This window comes from Quercus lobata, chromosome 5 (genome assembly GCF_001633185.2).
Source record: "Quercus lobata isolate SW786 chromosome 5, ValleyOak3.0 Primary Assembly, whole genome shotgun sequence".
In the NCBI taxonomy this organism is placed as follows: domain Eukaryota; kingdom Viridiplantae; phylum Streptophyta; class Magnoliopsida; order Fagales; family Fagaceae; genus Quercus; species Quercus lobata.
The window spans coordinates 84,160,174-84,178,480 of record NC_044908.1 but is presented as its reverse complement, the minus strand read 5'-3'; the positions used below and the strand labels follow the sequence as shown (position 1 = coordinate 84,178,480).

General features: G+C 32.8%; 1 pseudogene; it reads right to left on the bottom strand.

Annotated features, from left to right (window-relative positions):
• Positions 1-10,777: 10,777 nt before the first annotated feature.
• Positions 10,778-16,626, bottom strand: LOC115991328 (annotated as a pseudogene).
• Between the last annotated feature and the right edge of the window lie 1,681 nt (positions 16,627-18,307).

Sequence of the window (18,307 nt, the reverse complement as noted above, 5' to 3'; positions counted from 1 at the left end):
CAAAATGCATATGTTTTAAAATAATTTAGCGAAATGTCCTTATTTTTTAAACTCAATTTGAACAAAATCGAGTTCTATGTAAAACTCAATATCATCAAAATCAAGTTATATGTATATTTTTACGTGGAACTCGATATTAATAATGTCGAGTTTCATTTAAATTTTCAAAAAAATTTGAAGTCGCAAAATATACACAGAACTCGACATTACTAATGTCGAGTTTTACTTGTAACTCAATTTTGTTAAAATTAAATTTCAAAAATAGAAGCATTTACATAGTTTATAAATTAGTGGCAAATATCCAGTGGGTGGTAGTGTGCGTTGGTTCCAACGTCAAATTTCACTTCCTATGGTCTAGCCATTGATTAAAATTATTTAAAAATAAATAAACAAAGCAAAGAGAAAAACATCCATGCTGCTTCAATACAAGAATTTGAGTTGACGATTGCGGTGAACAATGACAACTTTTTGACCAAATCATCTTAACACAAAGTCTAAAACCATAATAGATTTTTCATTACTAAATCCTATTGACCAGTTAAATTTGATGTTTTATTAATATACAATTGCATACACCCTATTTAATTTATTCCTCTATTTTGGAACATAATTTCTCACGTATGCATCCTCCAAGAATGAAGAAATTAAACGACAGGCCTAGACTCACCAATTATCTTTCTCACTTGCCAGGTTAAGTTTGTTAAATACTTAGTATTAAAAAAAAAAAAAAAGCTATTGTCTTTTGGCAGTCTATCTTAAATGCTTTATAAATCACATAATTTAGTATGTGTTTGGCATTGGCTTAAAAGCAAGTTTTTTTTCTTATTCAGCTTATTTTTACTATTCATAGGTCTTATTGCATCTTTTTGTACTATTTATTGGTCTTACTGTATTATTTCAACTATCTTTTAACTTTATCTACAGTATTTTTAATAATATATTTTTAATTTCAATTAAATAAATCGTTCCCAAACATTCACTTAATATATGAGTTATTTATCATTTGTGATTTCTATTTTGTTAACTTTATCAATTCCAAAAATGATCCGAAATTCCAATTTTATTTCTTGCTCAAACTTTTTAGCTTTTAATAATAAAAAAGTTAACTTTTCATCTCGGTCGTTCATAGCACTTGATGAGGATCCACTCAAGTGCTTATCATCTCTTTACTCTTTTAGTCCACGTGATGACCTTTACTCGATCATGTGGGTCCACTGTTTGATCTAAATTACATATCAATCCTTTATCATTTAAATAAAAATAGCAAGCAATAATAATTGACAATATTAAGGACAATATATGGCATGAAAAATAGACCACCATGTTGTTGGGTGCGTGGCACCTAAAGGGTCTAGCCCACTTGCTTGTCACATTAGTCAAAGTTCAATTAATGTGCTTGCTTCCTCATGCTTCCAAAGTCAGCATGCCATTCCTTGGGCAGTGACCAAAGCTTGGAGAGGTCTGACTTCTCTTAATGAGAAGTGTTGCAAGGCGTGTGGGACACGCTGAAGAAAAAGAAAAGAAAGAAGCAAAGGCCATTTGGCCTTGTGGTGAGCTGAAGCACAGAGAGTTTCGGCCATTTTTGTGTGAGTTCCAGAGTGAGCAAGTAACACAAAAGAGAAAGCTTCAGCTGAGAGGTGCAGTCTGAAAAATAGAGAGAAACACAGTTAGAGTGTGAGAGAGTGAAAAAGAAAAAAGAGACATTTTTTCTTTGCTCAAGTTACACACAAGAAAGATAAATTGATGGAGTTCTCATGGAGTTTTTGAGTGTTACAATCATGAAGAGTTGGAGTATTCAGAGGAAGATTTTACTACTGACTTTGTGGTGAGACTGTATTTACTCATTGAGATTTATTTGTTATATATCCAATTTATTGTGAATTCAAGTTTAGCATAAACTTGATGGTTGTAATTTCTATTTCCCAGGAGATATTTTTTGTTTCTATAATATTGCTATTGCTTGGTAGTTATATATTTTAATTCACATATAGACGTAGGGGGGATTAGGATTTTTCCCCAACACATGTGAGCTGGTTCTATTATTGCTAGCGGGCCATTATGAATGGCCTTAGTGGTGAAACCTATAACACTGGTCCAATTCAAGCACAGTGACCATGCTAGCATTTGATTTTTGAACTGGTAGTTATATATTTTAATTCACATATAGACATAGGGGCGATTAGGATTTTTCCCCAACACATGTTAGCTGGTTCTATTATTGCTAGCGGGCCATTATGAATGGCCTTAGTGGTGAAACCTATAACACTGGTCCAATTCAAGCACAGTGACCATGCTAGCATTTGATTTTTGAAGTGGTACATCAAAAGACAAATATATATGATCAGAAGGACACTAGAAAATCACTAAATAATTTGCCAGAGACACAAAACGATAAGATCCACAGGAAAAGCCTAAGCCAAGATTCAATAAACTTTTAGGTAGGGCGCAGCCATACAAGTACTAACGAAGCTAATTATTGAATTAGTAAAATTATTAAATTAGTACCTGGAACTGGAAGCTCAGTTGTAGGCAGATGCTTATCCAAGGCACTAATGTTAGTAGATGACTCCCAACTTCTTGCAGAGTAGTTGTAGGAGCAACATCACCATTAAGCCCAACAACTGAGTGAGGAAAACAATTTATAAATGGAGGGGTTGATCGCTGTAAGCATTGAGCAATTGAACTACTTTCCCAAAATCAGTTAAGTACCATTCAGCTATTAAGTCTTGGTCTCTTACCACCATTCGAGTCATGGATCATTGCCATTTCATTAGGCTTTTTCACTCCTATGACTTCCACCTTTTAAATTTCTTTGACAATTCCATGCGTATAAAACACATCTTCACCATCCTTTTATTGTGCAAGATCTCAAACAGTTAAGAGGACCGCAGGGTTTTTGCACAAGTATATGAGAAAATTTATGGAAGTTTTAATTTTTAAGACCACAAGAAACGGGCATATATAAAAGAACATGTTTTGCAATATGCATAGCAAAAATTTAATGAACTAACTCTTCAATTTCAGAAATAACAAAAATTACCAGTGCAAGAGTCCAAGAAGTTTGAAAAAGGAGAGGAACAATGATGTGGCAGTTACCTAGTATTAAGTACATTGTATGACATGTGTTTACTGTTTACATACTAATTAAACCACACTGAAATAATTGTATATAATCATAAGTGAGTTATGTACAATTGTATATATATTGCACATGACATAGACACATGTTATTTTTTTATTGTTGGTTATAGTTTTAAACTACAATCAAGTTTATAGTCAAATTTTTTCTATAAAATATATAGTAAAAAAAGACTTGATAATAGAGATTCACATAAAGATAAGACATCCAAACAAAGAGTTTGGGAATAAATAAAAACCTAACACTTACATAAAACACTATTAGTGTTATTTTATATTATATTTGTATCCCACATTATATTGACAGAAAAACCCTAATACTTAGAACAATTTTTCAATAATACAAATTCTTACATAGTATTATATTGCTAAAAAAATTAATCATTCTTTGGACTAAAAATTTGTCTTGTCACTGTAGGCCATATAGCAAATAAGATATTACTTCAATAAAAGTTATACATTGTTTTCCACTCAAAATTAAAACTCAGCCACACATACATCAAGAAACTTAGAGACCAACTTCAACATAAAATAAAATAAATACTAGCGGAAAATTACAGAAAAGTAATCAAAAAGAAGTTACTTTGTAGAATTTGTTAATAGGTGTATATTAAATTGAGGGTATGTAACCTATAAATAAAAATATGTAGTAACAAATGAATAGAAAAATTGGAGGGCTTTCGAATCTTCCATCTCATCACAAATTAACCAAAAATAATGATAACAAAAGATAATGACAATAAAAGATAATGATAAAAAAGAGCGGAAGAAAACAAAAATAGTACTTATTGTGACTACTTGAGGAACTTACTTTGGAGTAATAAATAAATAAGACTATAAGACTAATTTTAGTATCACCTAAAAAGTCACAACTTTTACCACTATTATTCTATATGGTAGATTATGACTGACTGTATGTCACTTTCACATAAACCTATCACTTTTTTTCTACAACTCACAATCTGCTATATAAACAGTTATAGCAAAGTTGTGATTTATTACATAATCTTAGAATTTTTGGAGGAATAATATGTTGGTATTAACTGGCCAATGTTCCCGTGCGATGCACGGGTACGGTATTAATTATTTTAAAATATTTTATAAGAAATTATCTTCTAGACCATGCATAATACTCATTATGTGATTTAATGCTTGAGGAATTAGTTTCAATTACATTACATGTTATTAAAAATAGAGTAAATATAATTTGTTAAGATTAATATACAAAAGATTATGAACTTAATGATCATATTTTAAATTGTTAAGTTTACTCAAACTAAAATGGCAATTGTGAAGGCTAAATAAAAAGAATATTGTTCTTTCAAAATAGAAAGATACATGGCACAAATTTTTTTTGCAACATAGGCTCCTGCTTCATGGATTATTGCCTTACACATGGTTGAGAATTTTAGATAAGTAAAAAGCTAATCTGAAATGGAGGAACCCATATCTGCTTATTTTTAATATCCTCTAGGGAAAAAAAATATAACTGAAGTTACAACAAATTTTGAGAAAATCAGTAATTTTTCAAAATAAATTTATTCAACTATTATATTACACTTCATGACAGAATAAAAACACTCAATGCAATAGGTATTAGAAGTGTAAATGAACCAAGGTGTTGAAAGTAGATTAGTAATCGTCCTCCTACCTATTTTTGCAATAAATTTGTTAGAATTATTACATGCTTATGGTGCAATATATGGATCAAATCTAATGACAGGAAATTGATATCGACATAAAAACTTCTACAAATGTAATAGTGATCATAAGGGTCCACAATGGAAGTGCATTTGCCCATGGAGGATAAAAAAAAGAAATCAATGAAAATGTAGCAATAATAATATTGAAAAAAAGAAAGGGTCAAAACAAATGACATACAAAGTGGAACAAATAGAATCATATATCAAAACCACCATTGAGTATATGGAGCAACTGAAAATTTTCTTCTTTGGAAGCATTTTAGAGAGGGAGAGAGTATGTTGGGGTATTGGTCTCTTCTTCTTTTTTTCTTTTCTTTTTTTCCTTAAACTAATCAAATATAACTTGTATTAAATACTATTCATATTCATTACATCAATGTTTAGCCAATCAATAAGCAAGCCATACCAATACATATGCATGTTCATTCGCCTTTCACCTAGAATAGCTTTCCTTCCATGGCTTGAACAAATTCATTCTTAGTATTGCTTCCTCCACCACAGCTCCCAGCATGAATTATCTTCCTCCTCAAATCATAGCTTGTCAATAACATTTGCTAAATCTCCCTCTAAGATGATATCTCTTGCACCTATCCCAATTGCAAAATTAATAACCTAGTGGCCTAGCCAACCGCTGCTAGTTCTGCCTCCTCCTAATCCATAATTGCTCTCCCTTTGCAACTCAATGCTGCAATGAAATACTGATTATCATCTCGAATAAAAACTCCTGCTCCCAATGTGCTTTGTTTTATAAAAATTGCTCCATCAAAATTTATCATCAATGACATCTCTTGAGGAGGTTGTTTTTTATTGATTGGTGGATTCTTATGTGCAATTAGATTGTTACAGGTCTTGTAGTCTTGCAGCAAAACATATGGCCTCTTTGGCCATAACACCGGGCAGTTTTTATTACCATTCAAAAAGTCATTAATTTCTTTTACTCCAGAGCATCCATGCTATCTCAAAAAGTTCCTCCACCACGTCTTCTTCCTTCCCTTCTAAAATTTTCCTATAAGTTTAATGACAAAAAGTTTGATGAAGAGAATGTATTGATTGGAAAAATGTGTAGAGACAAAATATCAAATTAACTAATCCATTGAATTTAACTCTTACAATTCTGCATTAATTTTGAGTTGAATCTATCTTAAACGTTTAAAGTAATAAAGGCATACCAAAGATTTGAGTTGTTTGGCTAATTTAATGTGGAAAAATGCCTTTCACCAATTAGCCAAATCCCTTTTACCCATTTAGTCAAAAGACTTTGAGATAAGTTGAATTGAACCACCATAATCTTTGTTCCAACCAAAAAATAATTTTCAAGGAAATCAACCTTAAACAGTGATCACAAAATGGGAAGAACATAGCTCATATAAAATATGAATATTTCACATCACATCAAAAAGAAATTTTCAATCAACATATGGCATGCAACAATAAGTCAATAACATATAATCATAATTCCAAAAGAACATATATAAAACACTGCAAATTTTCAACTTATTATGAATTAGGAGATAAAATCAAAGCCACCCAACTGTGCTCTACCACAATGACCATTATCAAGTAATATGTATTACTATTTAGTTGAGCTCAGTTATGTGGCTCTGTGACCCAAGTGGGGGCTTAAACCAACGGACTTGGCAAAGGCTCAGGGTTTTCATTAATCTTTTTTTAAAAATAGATAGAAAGAAGGGTAAGAGAGGGAATAAATAAAAATAAGATCTGGGAAGGAGAGAGATAAAAAGAGACAGAGTGAGATTAAATTTGAATGAGAAAAAAAAAAAGAATCAAAGGATTACAAATCACCTGTCTAAGATAAATTTAATAAAACATGTGACCTATAAAGTTGATCTTCCATTGAAGATTGCTTCTTTTGTATCTGTGACATTCTTTTTTAACCGTTAAGTTCTTGTTCTCTATCTTCTTCTTTTTTTGAGAATTTATTCTCTATCTTCTTGAGTAGTGATTATCTGCCCTTTTTTATGCCAATCTCATTTGAGGGGGTTTAACTTTGAGGAAGATAAGAGGCGAGAGAGAGAGGTAGTAACTAAAGTTGGATAAATTAATGACAAAGAAAATTGGAACATAGGAACAACCATTTTATGAAGAATACCAAGAGGTTGGCAATATGAAACTACTAAATCTTGTAAAAGGAGAAATGACAGCTAAGTTGCACAATACGATGGGATTTCAATAAATGCTAAAAGCCTCTGTTTTTATAGCTTCCTCATTTTCCATTTAATTGAGGCTGACAATGGCCCATGTATTAACACTGGCCATCTTTTATATAAAAGTAAAAATAGGTTAATGTGACTCCTGAGGTAACAGTAAAAACAATTTAATGAAAATAGGTTAAAAATGCTAAATGCAATATTAGAGTGCCACATGGCAAGACCTCATGCACTCTCGCATGAGGTCTCTGCTTTTATATATATATTGATAGGAAAGGTAGACTGTAGAGATTGAAAGGTACCTGCATTTGCCAAAGTAGGTCGCTACTGGGCTTGATCTGGTAGCGGTTCTTATAGAAATTTTGATGAGCCTCTTCAACCTCAGCTCGTTCTTCTGGACTACCAGACTCAGTGTCAGCTATCTTGAGCTGCCGCATTTTCTTTTAACTCTAAGTTTTCTTCAATCAAAGTGCACTGCTCTGATCAAGATTTGATGATGTTGATACCACTTCTCTCTTCTCTTCACTGTTGAAAATGTAACTATTGTAGTTAGTGCTAGTAATAAATCATATATATGGTCATAACCAACACTAAGCTTTAATATCAATAAGTTTTGTTATTTGATGATAATGACCACTTTTTTGTGTGTGTGTATATACAACCAAGATCATTAAGGATTGAACTTGTATTCAATGGCTAGTTCCACTAAATATATGTTTAGTGGAACTGGTCTCTTGACACGAGCTTTTCCCAATCATGAATATGACGAATTTATGAGAGGGAGAGAGCATCGCGGGCTTACCTTGGAGAGTTTGGAAAATTATTAGGTACTCCCGGAGTACCATAAATGTGTACTCTCTCCTCTCACATGAATGGTGGGTCCCACCATGAATTTAATTAGTGGGACCCACTATTCATATGAGAGGAGAAAGTACGCATTTATGATACTCCGGGAGTACACAATAATTTCCTGGAGAGTTTTAAGTTGGCCTTAACTTTAAGAGAGCAGTTTTTTGGAAATTGGACTTGTGATCACGAGTAGGTTCAAACCCTTCTTTATATAGATAGCTAGGATAAGGCTAACAAACTCACTATGAATTTTGAATATATATAAAAATAAATAAATAAATAAAAAACTCACTATGAATTTTAATATTTTATTACTCAACATGGGTGGTGATACAAGTTAAAATATTAGCTTGGGAAATAACAACCTTGATACATCTAACGGAAAGGTGGCATTGTCATCTTCCAACAAGGTCAAGAACAAAGATGTCAATACCGTACCGGAGGCCGTACCTGTTTGGCCACCGGTACGATATATTTTGGATACCGGTCAATACCGGTGTACCGTTTCGGGTTTACCGCTATTTTTTATATTTGTAAATATATATATATATATATATGTATGTATGTATGTATGTATGTGTATGTGTATGTGTATATATATTATAATGAATATAAAAGTTTACCATAAAACATTTCCTCAATTCAGAACTAATTATTCATGGTTTTAGACTTTAGTATCAATTAAAAGGGAAAAAAAATAAAAAAATAAAATAGAAAACTTAAAAGTTACCATTGCATACTAAGAAAACAAATAATACTAATAAGTTAATGCAAATAAGTTACCATTCTATCCTAACAAAAATTTAAAAATTACAAAACTTAAAAAAAAAAAAAAAAAAAAAAAAAAAAAAAAAAAACTTTTTTTTGTACCGGCCGGTACTCCCGGTACCGGCTGATATTGCCTGAAATTGGCCGGTACGGCCAGTATTTTTTCCGGTACAAAACAAGAGGGTCGAGCATATCAGATTGCTGGCCGATACGGTATATTCCGGCCGTACCGGCCAGTACGGTACGTAATCGATAACCTTGGTCAAGAATACTAGAACTTAATTCTCATTATAATATGTTAAGTTTAAAACTTGTCACTGTAAACACAAATTTTAAATTTTAGAAATCAAATAATTAAAAATGTTTCACAAATATAAATTTGTATTATAAATGAGTGAGTACAATTTTGAACTTATATTCTATTACAACAAAATAATCATTTGATTTGATTTTCTTGAAATATTCTGCGATTAGGGAATTATGTCAATACTGTTAGGTTTTAGATATCTATAAACTAAATTGTTTAACCTATTTAATTAACCAAGTGAATATTTAGATTTATTATTTAGATTTAGGTTAAAACAATAAAGTTATATAATGTAAAGCAACGGAAAATAAATAACACAATCATATGATTACCTAGGAAAACCAAACTGGTAAAAAACCTGTGGATGATTTAACCTAGTTATCCTCTAGGTAAAAAGAAAATCCACTATAGAGAATCGAAGTTTACGATAAGGTTTAGACCACTAACATCCTATTGCTACCACATGTAGAACTTACTGACACAACCATGTCATGCAAGCACTGAATCCATAAACTCCTCATCTTTTAGGTCTTTGCAACACAAGCACTCACACTTGTGACAAAAAACACAAACTCACCTATTTGTGACTCCAAGACCACCCTTGAAAGTTTAGATCATCAGCATCTTTGATGATTAAAGAAGGCAGCAACTTCTACAACACCGAATCTTAAGATTAATTTCAAGGAATAATATGGATAGAAGATATGAGAGAGTTATTTGGGTACAAAACCCTAGATACAAAAGAGGCACACTCTTCTTTCTCTGAAAAACCTTATAAAAACGTGCTTAGGCTTTCCTTTATATACTATGAGAAGTAGATCTGAAACTCTAATCCTTTTGGGCTTAATGAGCAGTTAAGCTTAAATAAAAATTCTGCAGAAAATGCGTGTCTGAGATTTTCGATCAGTTGAGCCTATTTTTCGATCTATCGAACCAAGCAAATTTCAAATTCTCTTTTCTGTAGCTTGCTTGTTTTTGGATCTTGACTTGTATTACCTTAAGCATTGTCTAATAATATCTATAGACTCTAAGATATATATCTAGACAAGTTTTTGTTCACGGTTCGCCAATTGTTCTAAACTTTTAGAACCTAACTAGTACAGTCTTGATTCAAAAACACCAAATGTCCTCCACTTTGATAGGAAAGCATATTGAGATTGAAACGGAAATACAATGAATCTCTAGTTATGTACTTGATAGAAACTTTTTATTCTTTGCATACTTTATATGATGTTCGAATGTTTGTAATAGTTTTTCCTTAATACATACAACAACATTTTAAATTAATATATTTTCAAAAAAAATACAAACGTTACATATGCGTCATCTTTTATGAAATTTTCATATGTAACAATTGAATTTATGAATAGCAATACTTATTCTTCTATTACAACATTTTTTATTCTCAATAATAAAGATGATTATTCTTAACATAACCTCCATATAGTTTATCAAAAGTGCCTTTAGTCTTCCATATGAGAAGAAATATAATTTGTATCCTCACTCCTCCGATCCATTTGATGTAACAATTACTAAATAAAAAAAGTAGATACAATGGAGGCTTTTTCACTTCTTTTATTCTTCTGTTAAGCATGATCTACATCACATAAAAATGTCCACCAAGTACAGAAGCATAGTGTTTCAATGAAAGAAAACACAACTTGAAGGAATAATTATTGATGCTATATACACAATCTCCTATTTTCACATATTATCTACATCATTTTATTATCTATCATCAATAGCTTGCCACCTCAACATTTATGAAAAAAGTTGTGTCTGTAGACTTATTGATAACTATGAAAAATTCTATCGATCTACTGTTCCAACTATCATATCCTTCCTTAGAGTTGAGCTAGGTGATGAATATCAATTGGGTAAGTGTCAGATTGTGATTGAGCGTTGTATGCTTTTCCTGCAAAAATCAAATTCGCCACCTCTGTAGGATGCAACATATCCCAAAACACATACTGAGTCCTGTTACTACATGTAGTGCTTAAAGGAACACATGTTACCATCCCCGTCTCTACTTCACAGCATGGCTTGTTTGCGATTGTAAGACCTGAAATTGACAACAAGATCACTAACACATTAACCTTTTCTTCTTAAAAGATATATATATACAAGATTTCCTACCATAATGCAACTATTGTCTTAAATATCTTGGCTTACCAAGTCAATGCACTTCTCAACACCCATTACAATCTGGAAAAAATGTAGAATTCTCTGCATGCTAGCAATGTTGTTTCCTTTCACATGCATGATGCATGGTATATATTTATGAGTTCTATTGCAGATTTAATTAACAGAACTCACCATTATGTGAGATGATAAAATCTTACACTTCGAAACATTGAATGGTTACTCTTGCTATCGTATCCAATCGGCCACCTTTCAAGATGATATTACTCTTACTATCCCACTTATTTATATGAAAAGAAAAAGAAAAAAATTGCAATATATACCCCTATAATTTAAGAGAGTAACAAATTAAACTTGAATTTTAAAAGAATTACAAATTAAATTCTATAGTTACAAAAGTAACAAATTAAATGTTGAAATTTCAAAATATAATATTGTGGGGACCGGCCCAGAATAACAAGTTGGCTGGGCCTTAGGCCCGTCCGAGGAGACGTCGTGGCCCATAATCCCTGCCCAAGCCAACTGGGGCGAAGAAAACATGTCTGAGGAGTAATTCCTCCTTAGACATTCCAAAGTCCAGATCAATGATGCATCCCAGTTACTGTAGCCCTCACTTCAAACACGTAAAAAGAAAGAAGGCTCAAAATATCCTAGCAAAGGCTGTCACCACCACATTAAATGCACCACAACTACTCTCTTAGCCGCATTAATGAAGAGAAGACCCCTGAATAGTGTTACCTTGGTCACCGCAACTCACAAAGAACTGGTAAGGGTGTCTGATGGGACAGGTGCTCAAGTGAGGGTTTGCATGATCAACAAGTGTAGGGTCCAGATGATAAAAGAGGACCTATATCATATGTAAGAGTCCCCCAGAAAGGGGGGCCGAAAAAAAAAAAAAAAAAAAAAAAAAAAAAAAGCAAAGGGAGACGAGAGAAATGCAAGAAGGCATTGTATGAAAGCATGTCCATGAATAAAACTCCCACTTTCATATCCATTTTTTTGATTTACGTTTCTACATCCACTAAGTACATGCAACGAACCGTCTGAGCCAACTGGAACCGAGTTCTTCAGCCCATACTCTACAAACTTCATTGTGTGGGACTTCTTAAACCAGGGCCTGATCGTCCAGGACTGGGTTAACGAAAATCGTGTCCCTACAAATATATTAAGTCCCTAGCCGACTTTAGATTCCAAAACGCAATGCAGTTTCATTTAAATGGAGTAAGGTTTAATTTGTTACTTTTTAAAATAACCACAAGATTTAATTTATTAACTTTTAATATTATAGGATTTGTCAGGTTTCAAAACATCAAGATTAAATTTGTTACTTTTTAATTGTATAAAGTTTAATTTGTTACACCCCTTAAATTACATAATAAAATGAAAGTTTTAATCTATATACCAGCAGATGAAGCATCTCCTGCAGCCAAACTGTAAGTGTTCACATAAATAAATGTTGCACCACTTAGGCTGTTGTTGAGGTCATCAACGAGTGATTTAAGCCTGTTGTTAAAGATTTGGACTGCATTGTTGATGATATCTACACACGATGAGCCATTTGTGCCATACCTAGCCATTTCAAATGGAGTACAGCCTAATTGACCCAACCCAAAAAGTGCTATCTTCCTTGCTCCAAGTCTGTACAAAGCCTGGCTTCAAGAAAGAGGCAAATTATACGAAACCCCAACAGTTTTTCACCTTAAAATAAATAGGCTAGAATCCTCGAAATCAAATGATAATATATAGACATAACAATTTTCAAAATATTGTTCACAAATGCTGAGATAAAATATCATGATTGATTCTAACAAAAGTGATATCAATGCATGTGAAAATGATGTTATTCCAATCAATTTGTCATGTCAACCAATGTAAAAAATACTAGTAACTCTTGAATAAAACTCATTTGTCCCAATTTCAGTATTCTACTTTATACTTTAGCAACTACAATAGTTCATGTGTTTTCCATTCTAAACTAACTAACTAACTAATTAATTAACTAACTAACTAACTATATATATATAAAAGTGTGATAGGCTGCGATTAGTAAAGCGTGAAACCACTATAAAAGTGGGATAAAAAACTTGTATTTGATAATATAAATCATACAAAATCAGTCAAGGAAAGCACCTAACCCTTAATTGTTGAGAATATTGATTAACAAGAACTGTAGCATATTGATCTGGGGTGTAGAGGTGACTTGTTGGGTAAAACTGTGGCATGAAGTAGTTGTTAGTGTAATCATTGTTGCCCATTCCGACTGAGTATATGCACTTAATTGCTTAGGCAATTCGCGGTTGCGTTGTTGTCTCTGAATATAGCAGCAATACGTGAGACTGTAGTAAGGTGATTTCCTAACTGTGCATCCATGCTAATCCGAGCACTGTGTGTGAGACATAACAAATATGTATTATGATACACAAAGCATTTGTTTTTTTTTTTATTACATCCTCATCCCTTGTTTTATTTAAAGGTTGTCATAGTTGACATTTGGTCAGGAATAAAAATCATCTATCTCATGAGTGTTCCACTCTATACTTTATCAATGATAGTATGCTATATGTTCTTCTTTTTTTCCCCTTATTAAAAAAGATAAAAACATGTGTCATATTCCAGTTGGAGTATAGAGCAAAACATTAAAAATGTAACTGAAGATATTTATTTGTTAGATTAGTATAGGACTCTACAAGCTCAATAAAATTAAGTACTAAGTAGTCATGCCTCCAAAAATTCCAACATATATAATATTCTTATTTATAAGATGATCAGAGATTAATAATAATCTCATCTATCAAATGATTTAATTTCATGTTTTATTGTCTTAAAATTATGCACAAATATTTAGTATATGGAATAAAGTAAAGTAGTAAATATTGAGTTTATAGGTTAAAGATTGTACCCATTATAATTAAGAGCTAGCTAGCTCTCTCTCTCTCTCTCTCTCTCTCTCTCTCTCTCTCTCTCTCTCTCTATATATATATATATATATATATATATATAGCAAGCAACTTTGAGAGGCAAGTGGGTATAGGTATGTTACCATTTGTTGTCCAGATTCACTGCGAATTCCAGCTGCAGCGGATGCATAATTAACTCCTTTGAGTATGTCTTGGCCACTTGCAGTTGCAAAGGACGGAATATAATTTTCAAATCCAAGAAGTTCAGCTGTAAGAAGAAAGGGCACAGTTAATCAGCTGGCAATTTTGTGTAAAATAACTCCTGCTTTTTAGGCCTAAAAAATCGACCATGAAGCAGATAGTCGAGTCAAACGGTCGGATTGATTTTCATGGGTTCATGCACACTCAAACTTCCTAAAACTCGTTGAAACTTTTTGTGTGTCTAAAAGTGGCAGCGCTCCTCATCATATTTGAACAAATTATAAGATTCTTATAACAATATATAGTTATGGACTCCAGTTAACTTAATCGGAAAAAAGTTTATTATCGAAGAAGATTTTGATCAAATCTCGTCTATCTATCAATTAAATAATAATAATAACAATAACAACAACAACATACACTTAAGAGTAGTAATAGGTTCATCATTAATTAGGGTAACAAGTAAGGGTGTTCACCAAACCGCATAAACTGCACAAACCGCAAAAACTGCACCAAAATCACCTGCAAAATAGTATAACCGCACCGCACTGCACCACACCGCATGGTACAGTGCTATTTGCAGTTTTATAATAAGAAAACCGCACAAACCGCACCGCACCCTCTCTATATATTAATATATTTATTTATTTTTAATATTAAATATATTATTAATAGTTTAATAACCCTAGTTTTCCAAAAAAAAAAAAAATGTTTAATAACCCTAGCAAGTGTTGACTAGAAAAGCCAACCAAAAATAAAGAAAAACTAGCTCAATAATTTAAAATTTGGCCCAAAAAAAGGGGAAAAATTAGTTTTGGGTTGAGTAGGAAAAATCCAAAATTTGAAAAATATACCAACTTCAAACTGCATCTTATACATAGTATCGCACATGTGACCACAAAAATGAGGTGCGGTGCGGTTATGGTCTTGGCTAAACTCTAAAACGCACTACACCGCACCGCATTGCACATGTAACAGCAAAAATAAGGTGTGGTGCAGTTATGGTTTTATCTAAACTGTACCGCAAAGTGCGGTGCTAAAAATGGCCCAAAACCGCACCATACCGCACTGCGAATACCCCTAGTAACAACAACATGATTGGTCATTAGTTATATCTTATTTTTTATTCCATTCCAATTTTTGTATTTCTTAAAATACCAACTCTTTTCTCATGTAAGCATCATATTCATGTACTAAATATGTCCTTCGTTTTGTGTAGTGTTTACTAACTCAAGAGTTAAAATCTCCCATTCACATGTTAGAAAACTTTAAAGTTAGCTATCAAGTAATTAAAGAAGAATAAAGAATAAAAAAAACTTCAATATAGCACTCAGAAATAATAAAATTAATCATTAAAGAAAGAGACCTATGATATCAGCCATGGTTCGGCCATTGCAAAATCTTCCTGTTGGCCCATAGGGAAAATCAATTCCATATGGTGAGAAATTAGCTTTAGCCCTTGTTGCAAGGCCATTATTGTTTCCATTATCTGTACGTTTTTAGACCCCTTAAACAGATTAACCTAGTTATTTAGCCAAGTAATTAACTTAGGTAAATTATGCAAATCTAGGTTAACACAGATAAATCATATCATTGAAACAATGTGAAAAATAAATAACACAACTATATGATAACCCAAGAAAACCAAACTGGTAAAAAACCCAGGGAAGATTTAACCTAACTATCCTCACGGTAAAACAGATCCACTATGAAAGAATTGAAGTTTACACAATAACAACTTAGACCACTAACATCCTATTGTTACCTCAAGTAAGAAACTTACTACCACGACCATGTGACAGCTCCGAGTCCATGGACTACTTCTTTCTTGGATTCACAGCAACCACAAGTACTCCCACTTGTGTTCTCTTTAAACTCTTTATGCAGCAATTGAAACGATCACCAAGCTCTCGACATCAATCTTGAAATTGGAAACCCTAAGTGTGTATGAAAGCAAACACTTCTAGATCTTACAAGAGATTCATACACACGGCATAAATAACAACTATAAAACGTGGTTAGGGTTTTTCCTTTTATACTTAAGGAAAAACATAAAACCCTACACATCAAACGGGCTTAGGCTGAGTTGGAAAATCTACAAAAAAAAAAAAAAAAAAATTTGCATGAGCTTCGATCGATCAAGTCTAATTTTCGATTGATCGATCCTTATAGAAAGTTAATAGTAATTTTCTGCAATTACTCGATTCCAACTTTACATACAAATACTTTGAGCGAGTCTAAAACAAGACTAAACATTTTAATCATGGTTTATCAACATTACATAATGAATTTCTAATACATTTAAACCTAAAGTCTTAGAACCTAACATTATCAACTAGTGAGTCTCCAAAGATAAAGTAGCAAGGTACTTGCTGCTCTCCATGAACTGGAGATTGCACGTATGTTAACAATAGAATACATGTCACATACAATATCTTAAGCCCCCTTTCCATTGACAAAGAAAACTACAATGGAAAAGCAAATGAGATAGGGAAAGAGAAAAGGTAGGAGAAGATGAAGCAAGATAGGAGGAATGAACCAAGAGCCTTTGTATTCTGCATTGGAAGCCAAGGATAAATACGTATATAAGAGGAAATAAAATAGGCCAATGAACAAGTTGGAATAATATAATAGAAAGAATGGTGATAGAATGACAAAAGTATATATGTACATGTAATGTATGCATTTTTTGAAAATAAAAGAATTTTGTTTGTATATTACATTCAAAACTCAAATTACGTTGAAAAATTGCATGTTTTCTATTTAGAAATATAACAAGAAAATACTAGTTGAGCAATAAGGCTTTTGGTATTTTTCATATTATATGTGTACAACTAATATTATGAATTTAATAATATAGAAGAAACAAAAAATAGTATGATTTTTTCTGTGAATTTGCTTGAGATTACTACTCAAAGCTGATATTAACTAATTTAATTAATATCATAAAATAGCTTTTTATATAAAAAATTTATAAAATTATACTAAGATGACATAAAGATAAAGCTCAATTGTAATTTGTGTAAGGTTGAATTTATTCAACCATCTAATTGGCTTTATTCCATACCAAATTTGCTTGTAATTCAGCATTTAGTAACCATGTATTTAGGTGGGTTTGATGTAAGGGTAGTGAGTGAGATAGAGTGAAGATTGCTCAAGAGTGTGCAAGAAAACAGAGACTCGCGGCTGGGCCTCGCGGGTGACTCGCGGCTTCAAGCCGCCAGACGCAGCACACGTGCCAAGCATGCTGGAAGGTGAACAGTCATGCAAGCTGGAGCACTACAGGACAAAACAGGACAACTGGCCATACGGTTATCTCGCGACTGGATCTCGCGACTTAGTCAAGCCGCGAGGTCAAGCCGTGAGCCACCCCTGTTTTGTAAAACCAGACGTTTCACATTCCTCTCCCACTCCAGTATAAATACCCCTTTTACCAACGATTGTAAGAGAGCTTCCAGAGAGAATTTTGAGAGAGAAACCCTAAAAAAAAACAATATTGATTCACCCACAATCTATACATTAGAGTTTCTTCAAATTCCTCAACTCTTTTCCTCTCCATTGTCAAATCCTTGAGAGGCATTATACCAAACCTAATTCTCACCATTATCATTACTGTGAGAGAGCTGTTTGGATGTCTGGGAAGCAGTTAGGAAGGAACCAATCTTCATTAGTTGATGCTACGGTCTAGTAGCGGAATCCGGGAAGTTAGAAAAGAAAAAGGTTCGGCGCAACCTCATTGGAGCAAGAAGCTTAGAGGGCTTAGGTGCACTTGATAGATTAGGCTTGGAGGGTCTATTGCTGTCCATGTATCCCAACTGTATTTTCTAGTGGATTGTTTACCGCTTGGAGGGCGGCGGAGAGGTTTTACGCCAAGGGCTTCGGTTTCCTCTTCGATAACACATCGCATGTTGTCTTTGTGTTTGCATCTTCCTTCCTCTCTATCTTTGCCTTTTTATTATTTGCTATGGATTGTGTTTTGTTTCGGCTTAGATAGTTTTTACCAATTCCATATTATAGCTTATGTTAAGTTTCCGCACACTAGTTGTTTGACATATTGCTTGAATTGGTTAAGTTGTAATTTGGGGGTCTAAACGTTCAAAGGTGTTTATACACGTTTTTGAACTTTCAATTTGA